The 7,339-nt window shown below is 44.0% G+C and overlaps 1 long non-coding RNA gene across 1 annotated transcript; it reads left to right on the forward strand.

The window, feature by feature from the left end:
• Positions 1 to 4,114: 4,114 nt before the first annotated feature.
• LOC147976380 (uncharacterized) lies at positions 4,115 to 7,014 on the forward strand. The gene is made up of 2 exons (XR_015602139.1): positions 4,115 to 4,218; positions 6,806 to 7,014. It is a non-coding gene; the product is annotated as an uncharacterized LOC147976380 (long non-coding RNA).
• The last annotated feature ends 325 nt before the right edge of the window (positions 7,015 to 7,339 follow it).

Below are 7,339 nucleotides of genomic sequence, written 5' to 3' on the forward strand. Positions count from 1 at the left end.
AGTAGAACTTGACGAGGTAACTGTACCTGCTCCCTTGTTGGAAAGTAGTACATCACAGAAAACTGTTTCTGCGACACCTACACCAATAAGTGAGGAAGTTAATGATAATGATCATGAAACTTCAGAACAAGATACTACTGAACCTCGTAGATCAACCAGAGTAAGATCCGCACCAGAGTGGTACGGTAATCCAGTTCTGGAAGTCATGCTACTAGATCATGATGAACCTACGAACTATGAAGAAGCGATGGTGAGCCCAGATTCCGCAAAGTGGCTTGAAGCCATGAAATCTGAGATATGATCCATGTATGAGAACAAAGTGTGGACTTTGGTTGACTTGCCCGATGATCGGCAAGCCATAGAAAATAAATGGATCTTCAAGAGGAAGACGGACGCTGATAGTAGTGTTACTATCTACAAAGCTAGAATTGTCGCAAAAGGTTTTTCGACAAGTTCAAGGTGTTGACTACGATGAGATTTTCTCACTCGTATCTATGCTTAAGTCTGTCCGAATCATGTTAGCAATTGCCGCATTTTATGAAATCTGGCAAATGGATAAACAAAACTGCATTCCTTAATGGATTTACTAAAGAAGAGTTGTATACGATGCAACTAGAAGGTTGTGTCGATCCTAAAGGTGTTAACTAAATATGCAAGCTCCAGCGATCCATCTATGGACTGGTGCAAGAATCTCAGAGCTGGAATATAAGCTTTGATAAGTTGATCAAAGCATATAGTTTTATACAGACTTGTGGTGAAGCCTGTATTTACAAGAAAGTGAGTGGGAGCACTACAACATTTCTGATAAATATATGTGAATGACATATTGTTGATCGGAAATAATGTAGAATTATTCTGCAAAGCATAAAGGAGTGTTTGAAAGGAATTTTCCAAAGAAAGACCTCGGTGAAGCTGCTTACATATTGAGTATCAAGATCTATAGAGATAGATAAAGACACTTGATAAGTTTTTTCAATGAGTACATACCTTGACAAGATTTTGATGTAGTTCAAAAAGGAACAGTCAAAGAAAAGGTTTCTTGCCTGTGTTACAAGGTGTGAAGTTGAGTAAGACTCAAAGCCCGACCACGGCAGAAGATAGAAAGAGAATGAAAGTCATTCCCTATGCCCCAGTCATAGGTTCTATACAGTATGCCATGCTGTATGCCAGATCTATTGTATGCCCTACCACTAAGTTTGGCAAGGGAGTACGATAGTGATCTAGGAGTAGATCACTGGACAGCGGTCAAAATTATCCTAAGTGAAATAAGGATATGTTTCTCAATTATGGACGTGACACAAAGGTTCGCCGTAAAGGGTTATGTCGATGCAAGTTTTGACACTGATCTGGATGACTCTAAGTCTCGATCTAGATACGTATTGAAAGTGGGAGCAATTAGCTAGAGTAGCTCCGTACAGAGCATTGTAGACATAGAAAATTGCAAAATACATAACGGATCTGAATGTGCAAGACCGTTGACTAAGATTCTCTCACAAGCAAAACATGATCACACCTTAGTACTCTTTGGGTGTTAATCGCATAGCGATGTGAACTAGATTACCGAATCTAGTAAACCCTTTGGGTGTTGGTCACATGGCGATGTGAACTATGGGTGTTAATCACATGATGATGTGAACTATCGATGTTAATCACATAGTGATGTGATCTAGATTATTGACTCTAGTGCAAGTGGGAGACTGAAGGAAATATGCCCTAGAGGCAATAATAGAGTTATTATTTATTTCCTTATTTCATGATAAATATTTATTATTCATGCTAGAATTGTATTAACCGAAAACATAATACATGTGTGAATACATAGACAAACAGAGTGTCACTAGTATGCCTCTACTAGACTAGCTCGTTAATCAAAGATGGTTATGTTTCCTAACCATGAACAAAGAGTTGTTATTTGATTAACGAGGTCACATCATTAGTTGAATGATCTGATTGACATGACCCATTCCATTAGCTTAGCACCCGATCGTTTAGTATGTTGCTATTGCTTTCTTCATGACTTATACATGTTCCTATGACTATGAGATTATGCAACTCCCGTTTGCCGGAGGAACACTTTGGGTGCTACCAAACGTCACAACGTAATTGAGTGATTATAAAGGAGTACTACAGGTGTCTCCAAAGGTAGATGTTGGGCTGGCGTATTTCGAGATTAGGATTTGTCACTCCGATTGTCGGAGAGGTATCTCTGGGCCCTCTCGGTAATGCACATCACATAAGCCTTGCAAGCATTGCAACTAATGAGTTAGTTGCGGGATGATGTATTACGAAACGAGTAAAGAGACTTGCCGGTAACGAGATTGAACTAGGTATTGGATACCGACGATCGAATCTCGGGCAAGTAACATACCGATGACAAAGGGAACAACGTATGTTGTTATGCGGTCTGACCGATAAAAGATCTTCGTAGAATATGTAGGAACCAATATGGGCATCCAGGTCCCGCTATTGGTTATTGACCAGAGATGTGTCTCAGTCATGTCTACATTGTTCTCGAACCGCAGGGTCCGCACGCTTAACGTTACGATGACAGTTATTATGAGTTTATGCATTTTGATGTACCGAAGGTTGTTCGGAGTCCCGGATGTGATCACGGACATGACGAGGAGTCTCGAAATGGTCGAGACATAAAGATTGATATATTGGAAGCCTATGTTTGGACATCGGAAGTGTTCCGGGTGAAATCAGGATTTTACCGGATTACCGGGAGGTTACCAGAACCCCCCGGGAGTCATATGGGCCTTATTGGGCTTTAGTGGAAAGGTGAAAGGGGCTGCCCATAGTGGGCTGCGCGGCTCCCCCCCTCCCCTAGTCCTATTAGGACTAGGAGAGGTGGCCGGCCACCTCTCTCTCTCTTTCCCCCTTGGGAGTCCTATTTGGAATAGGATTGGGGGGGGGAGTCCTACTCCCGGTAGGAGTAGGACTCCTCCTACGCCTCCATAGGGCTGGCCGCACCCCTCCCCCTTGGCTCCTTTATATACGGAGGCAGGGGGCACCTCTAGACACACAAGTTGATCCTCGTGATCGTTCCTTAGCCGTGTGCGGTGCCCCCCTCCACCATATTCCACCTCGGTCATATTGTTGCAGTGCTTAGGCGAAGCCCTGCGACGGTAGAACATCAAAATCGTCACCATGCCGTCGTGCTGACGGAACTCCTCCCCGACGCTTTGCTGGATCGGAGTCTGGGGATCATCATCGAGCTGTACGTGTGCTAAGAACTCGGAGGTGCCGGAGTAACGGTGCTTGGATCGGTCGGATCGGGAAGAAGACGTACGACTACTTCCTCTACGTTGTGTCAACGCTTCCGTTGCGATCTACAAGGGTACGTAGATCATACTCTCCCCTCGTTGCTATGCATCACCATGATCTTGCGTGTGCGTAGGAAAATTTTGGAAATTACTACGTTCCCCAACATTGCCCACCTCCCCTCGCCCCGTCGACGCCCCACCATCGCAACCACCCGCCGCCGCCGCCACCCACCGCCGCCCCCTCGCCCCACTGCCCCTTGCCCCGTTGCCCCATTCCTCCGCGGCGCGCCCAGCCGGCCGAGGCCCCCGCCGCCCCGCCGCCCAGCAGCGCCTCACTCCCTCCCGCCCGCCCTAGCGCGGCCGGTCCCGCCGCCCGCAGCGACCGGTCCATAGGCAGGTACCTAGCCACCGCCCCTCCCCCTCCCCTCCCCCCTTCCTCCCGCATCCTCTGCCCGTTCAATTTCTGATGAGAAAATGTACATGTTAGCAGCAGCGAAACATGTTTGCGTCAATTCTAGCTCATTATTCAGTTCAGCCTCTACTTGCTACATAATTATGGTGGTAGCTAGTTTAATTTAATGATGTGGCCTGCCTGGAGCATCATTTTTCTTTCTAATAACAATCTAGAGATAGAAAAGGTGCTACCTAGCTAGCTACTTTAATAATAAATCCCTTGGCAAGGTCTTATGCTCTGGAACTTTTTTTACTCATGGATTTGTCCAGCCGAGAGAGAGAGAGAGAGTTCGGACCGTGGTTGCTTTTTGATTCATGATTGCTTGTTGATCCAATATTTACTCAAATTAATGTTGTCCAATATATGTCTGCAATATATGCTAATGGTGGATAATGTTGTCCAGTACGAGCCTCCTCTGCAGCAGAACTCCGGCTGTGTTGGTAGTCACATCGTGGCACTGGTGTGGCTGAGTTTCTGCTACGGCTACAACCCCTCTTGGTGAGATCCTCCTTTCCTCTCTCTGTTCTCTCTATGATCTAGCCCTAGTTCATGTTTTAGATGCTTTGGTAGTCCTGCTAGTTCTGGCTGTATGTTCCAGATGAGCATCAATTAATTTTGGTGCTCTCTGTGATAGCTATATCTTGATCTAGGGTTGCCAGGTGCTGTGCTCTAGGTCATTTGTGATGGCTCTCTGTGGTGGTCATCTTGCTCACTGAACTTGCTGCATACATGCTCCTGTGGGTGTTGTTGGCTATCTAAATGTGTGTGTAATTTAACTTGGGTGCTGTTGGCTATCTAAGTGTGTGTGTAATTTAACTTATGCTAGGGTTCTGGGCTGTTAATTTAACTTGGCTGCTCTCTGTATTTGTGGCACTCTAATTGTCTTAGCTATTGGATTTTCTAACTAGTTTTAGTTGCTCAAATGCATAGGTACACCTGTGCATTTGTGGTGGCTTTAACTGCGTAAAATCCAATTGGTCTTGGTCATTTGGACAGTGCAAATGATCTGGTCTTGCACTACTAGATGTTCTATTTTTGTTGCTGCTGCTGCTGTTTTTCTGCCTATAAGGGCTGAATTCGTTCTACCATGCTGGTACACGTTACTAATGTTTGAGTAAATAAGCATGGGAAACATTCAGATGTTAACTTCTTTTCTTTCTACCATGCTGCTAGACATTACTAATGGCATGTTCAAGCTTCTGGGTAGCATGTTAATAAATAATATGGCATCTTATTGAATAACTTTAAATGCATGCAAGATTGGATAAGCATGGGGGGAAGCAGCCACCGCCGCTATACCTCACCAGAGTACGAGTTGGATGCTTTCGGGTTCTTCAGTATCATACTTTCTTCTTCAGTATCAGCCACGAGGCAGGTATATAAAACGAGAGATCTCCCCTTCACCCATATCATTATGATAACTCTGTTGTTTGCTACATCACTCCTTGTCCCAAAATTGCAGAGGCTGCCTGACACTTTTATGAAGATGCTGGGTGAAGATCCGCCAGATAATGTGAAGCTCCGATAGGCCGGCAGCGGGGTTCGCAGGCTGTGGGACGTGGAGTTGGTGATCGAGGAGGGCCACATGTACCTGTGCCGTGGCTGGGGGAAGTTCTACAGTGCCTACGACCTGCGGACCGGTACTTTCTTCTCTTCAGGTACGACGATGACGCCACAATGATCATCGTGAAGGTTTTCAACGCGAGTATGTGTCGCATGCGCTACGCTGACGACGAAGATGCCAGTGTGTTCTGCCTCTTCTTATTCCTCTACATTTGGCGTTGTCTCACATTGATTGTTAACGGTCATTGTTCCATTTGGACAAGCAATGGGAGCAGCAGTAGCGACACTTGCTACAGCCAAAGCAGCAGCGATTATGGCTGTAGCAAAAGCAACAACGTTTTTGTCTTTAGCGAAAGCAGCAGCGATTCTGGCAGCAGCAAAGACAACAAGAAGGATGATCCGGACTAGAGTGCGGGAGAAGAGGAGCAGAGTGAGGATGAGGAGCTGCAGGATGACGATGGGCATCAGGCTGAGGATGACCTAGCGCTGGTGGTGGCTGACCAATGGCAAGAGATGGTGGTGGCTGACCATGGGCAAGAGATGGTGGTGGCTGACCATGGGCAAGAGATGGTGGTGGCTGAGGATGACCTAGCGATGGTCATGCCCGTCCTGCCTGAAGGTGGCCTCGCGATGGTGGTGTGCCTGACAATGACCATGCACTGGTGGTGGCGCCGGCGATCCCACAGCTGGGCGACATGACAATGCCAATTGTGGTAGAAGACTACATCCCACAGCTGCCTCCACTGCCTCGCCGCTCTTGGCGCATCAGGCTGAGGAAGGAGAAGGAGAAGAACAATGATAGCTGAACTATGTCAGGTATGTCAGATCTCCAAAATGATATATATATATATATACTTAGTTACCTATGTTATCTATAATATGCTTAGTTTCCTATAGGTTAGCTCCAAAATAACTTATGTTAGCACAAAATGAACAAGTTTACATAATAAGCTTATTGTCTTCTTCTTATTCTTCTTCTTTTCCAAAATGACATAGGTTAGCTTCATTTTACCTAAGTTGGCTCTAATATGTAACTTTGAGCTTATATGCTTAGTTTCCTATAGGTTAGCTCCAAAATAACTTATGTTAGCACAAAATGATCAAGTTTACATAATAAGCTTATAGTCTTCTTCTTATTCTTCTTCTTTTCCAAAATGACATAGGTCAGCTTCATTTTACCTAAGTTGGCTCTAATATGCTAACTTAGAGCTTATATGCTTAGTTTCCTATAGGTTAGCTCCAAAATTACTTATGTTAGCACAAAATGATCAATTTACATAATAAGCTTATAGTCTTCTTCTTATTCTTCTTCTTTTCCAAAATGACATAGGTTAGCTTCATTTTACCTAAGTTGGCTCTAATAAGCTTATAGTCTTCTTATTCCTCTTCTTATTATTCTTCTAGTATTCTTCTAGTGTTCTTCCTATTCTTCTAGTATTCTTCTAGTGTTCTTCCTATTCTTCTAGTATTCTTCTAGTCTTCTTCTTCTTCTTCTTCTAACTTCTTGTTTATCATTTTGCAGATTTGATTTAATTCACGGAAGCTTGCATGGATGGAGTGCTTCTTTTCCATTTGTGTTTTTATTTTGTATCAATGTGAAACTTTTGTGAATTGATGGATAACGGTGTTGGATGATGAACAATGTGAAACTTTTGTAATATGTAACGATGGAACTATGTGTTGGCTATGTATGTATATATGATGAAACTTGTGTGTTGGATATGATTGTTATATGGATGCTTGTTGTATATATATATATATGTGTTGGATATCTCATATGTGAAATAGTGACCTGAGATTAAAAAAAACGATTTTTTTTAAAGAAATTGTTACTAATGGCGCACTTCCATGTGGTGCGCCATTAGTATGCCAGATACTAATGGCGCATGGTGTTGTATACTAATGGTGCACCGCATGGTGCACCATTAGTATACCAGATACTAATGGCGCACTGGTGGTGCGCCATTAGTAAGAAATACTAGTGGCATGATACTAATGGCGCACCAGTAGTGCACCATTAGTAGGCAAAACTGGTGCGCCATTAGTAGCCCTTTTC

Source organism: Triticum urartu, chromosome 4A (genome assembly GCF_056163025.1).
Source record: "Triticum urartu cultivar PI428250 chromosome 4A, HENAU_Tu73, whole genome shotgun sequence".
Taxonomy (NCBI): domain Eukaryota; kingdom Viridiplantae; phylum Streptophyta; class Magnoliopsida; order Poales; family Poaceae; genus Triticum; species Triticum urartu.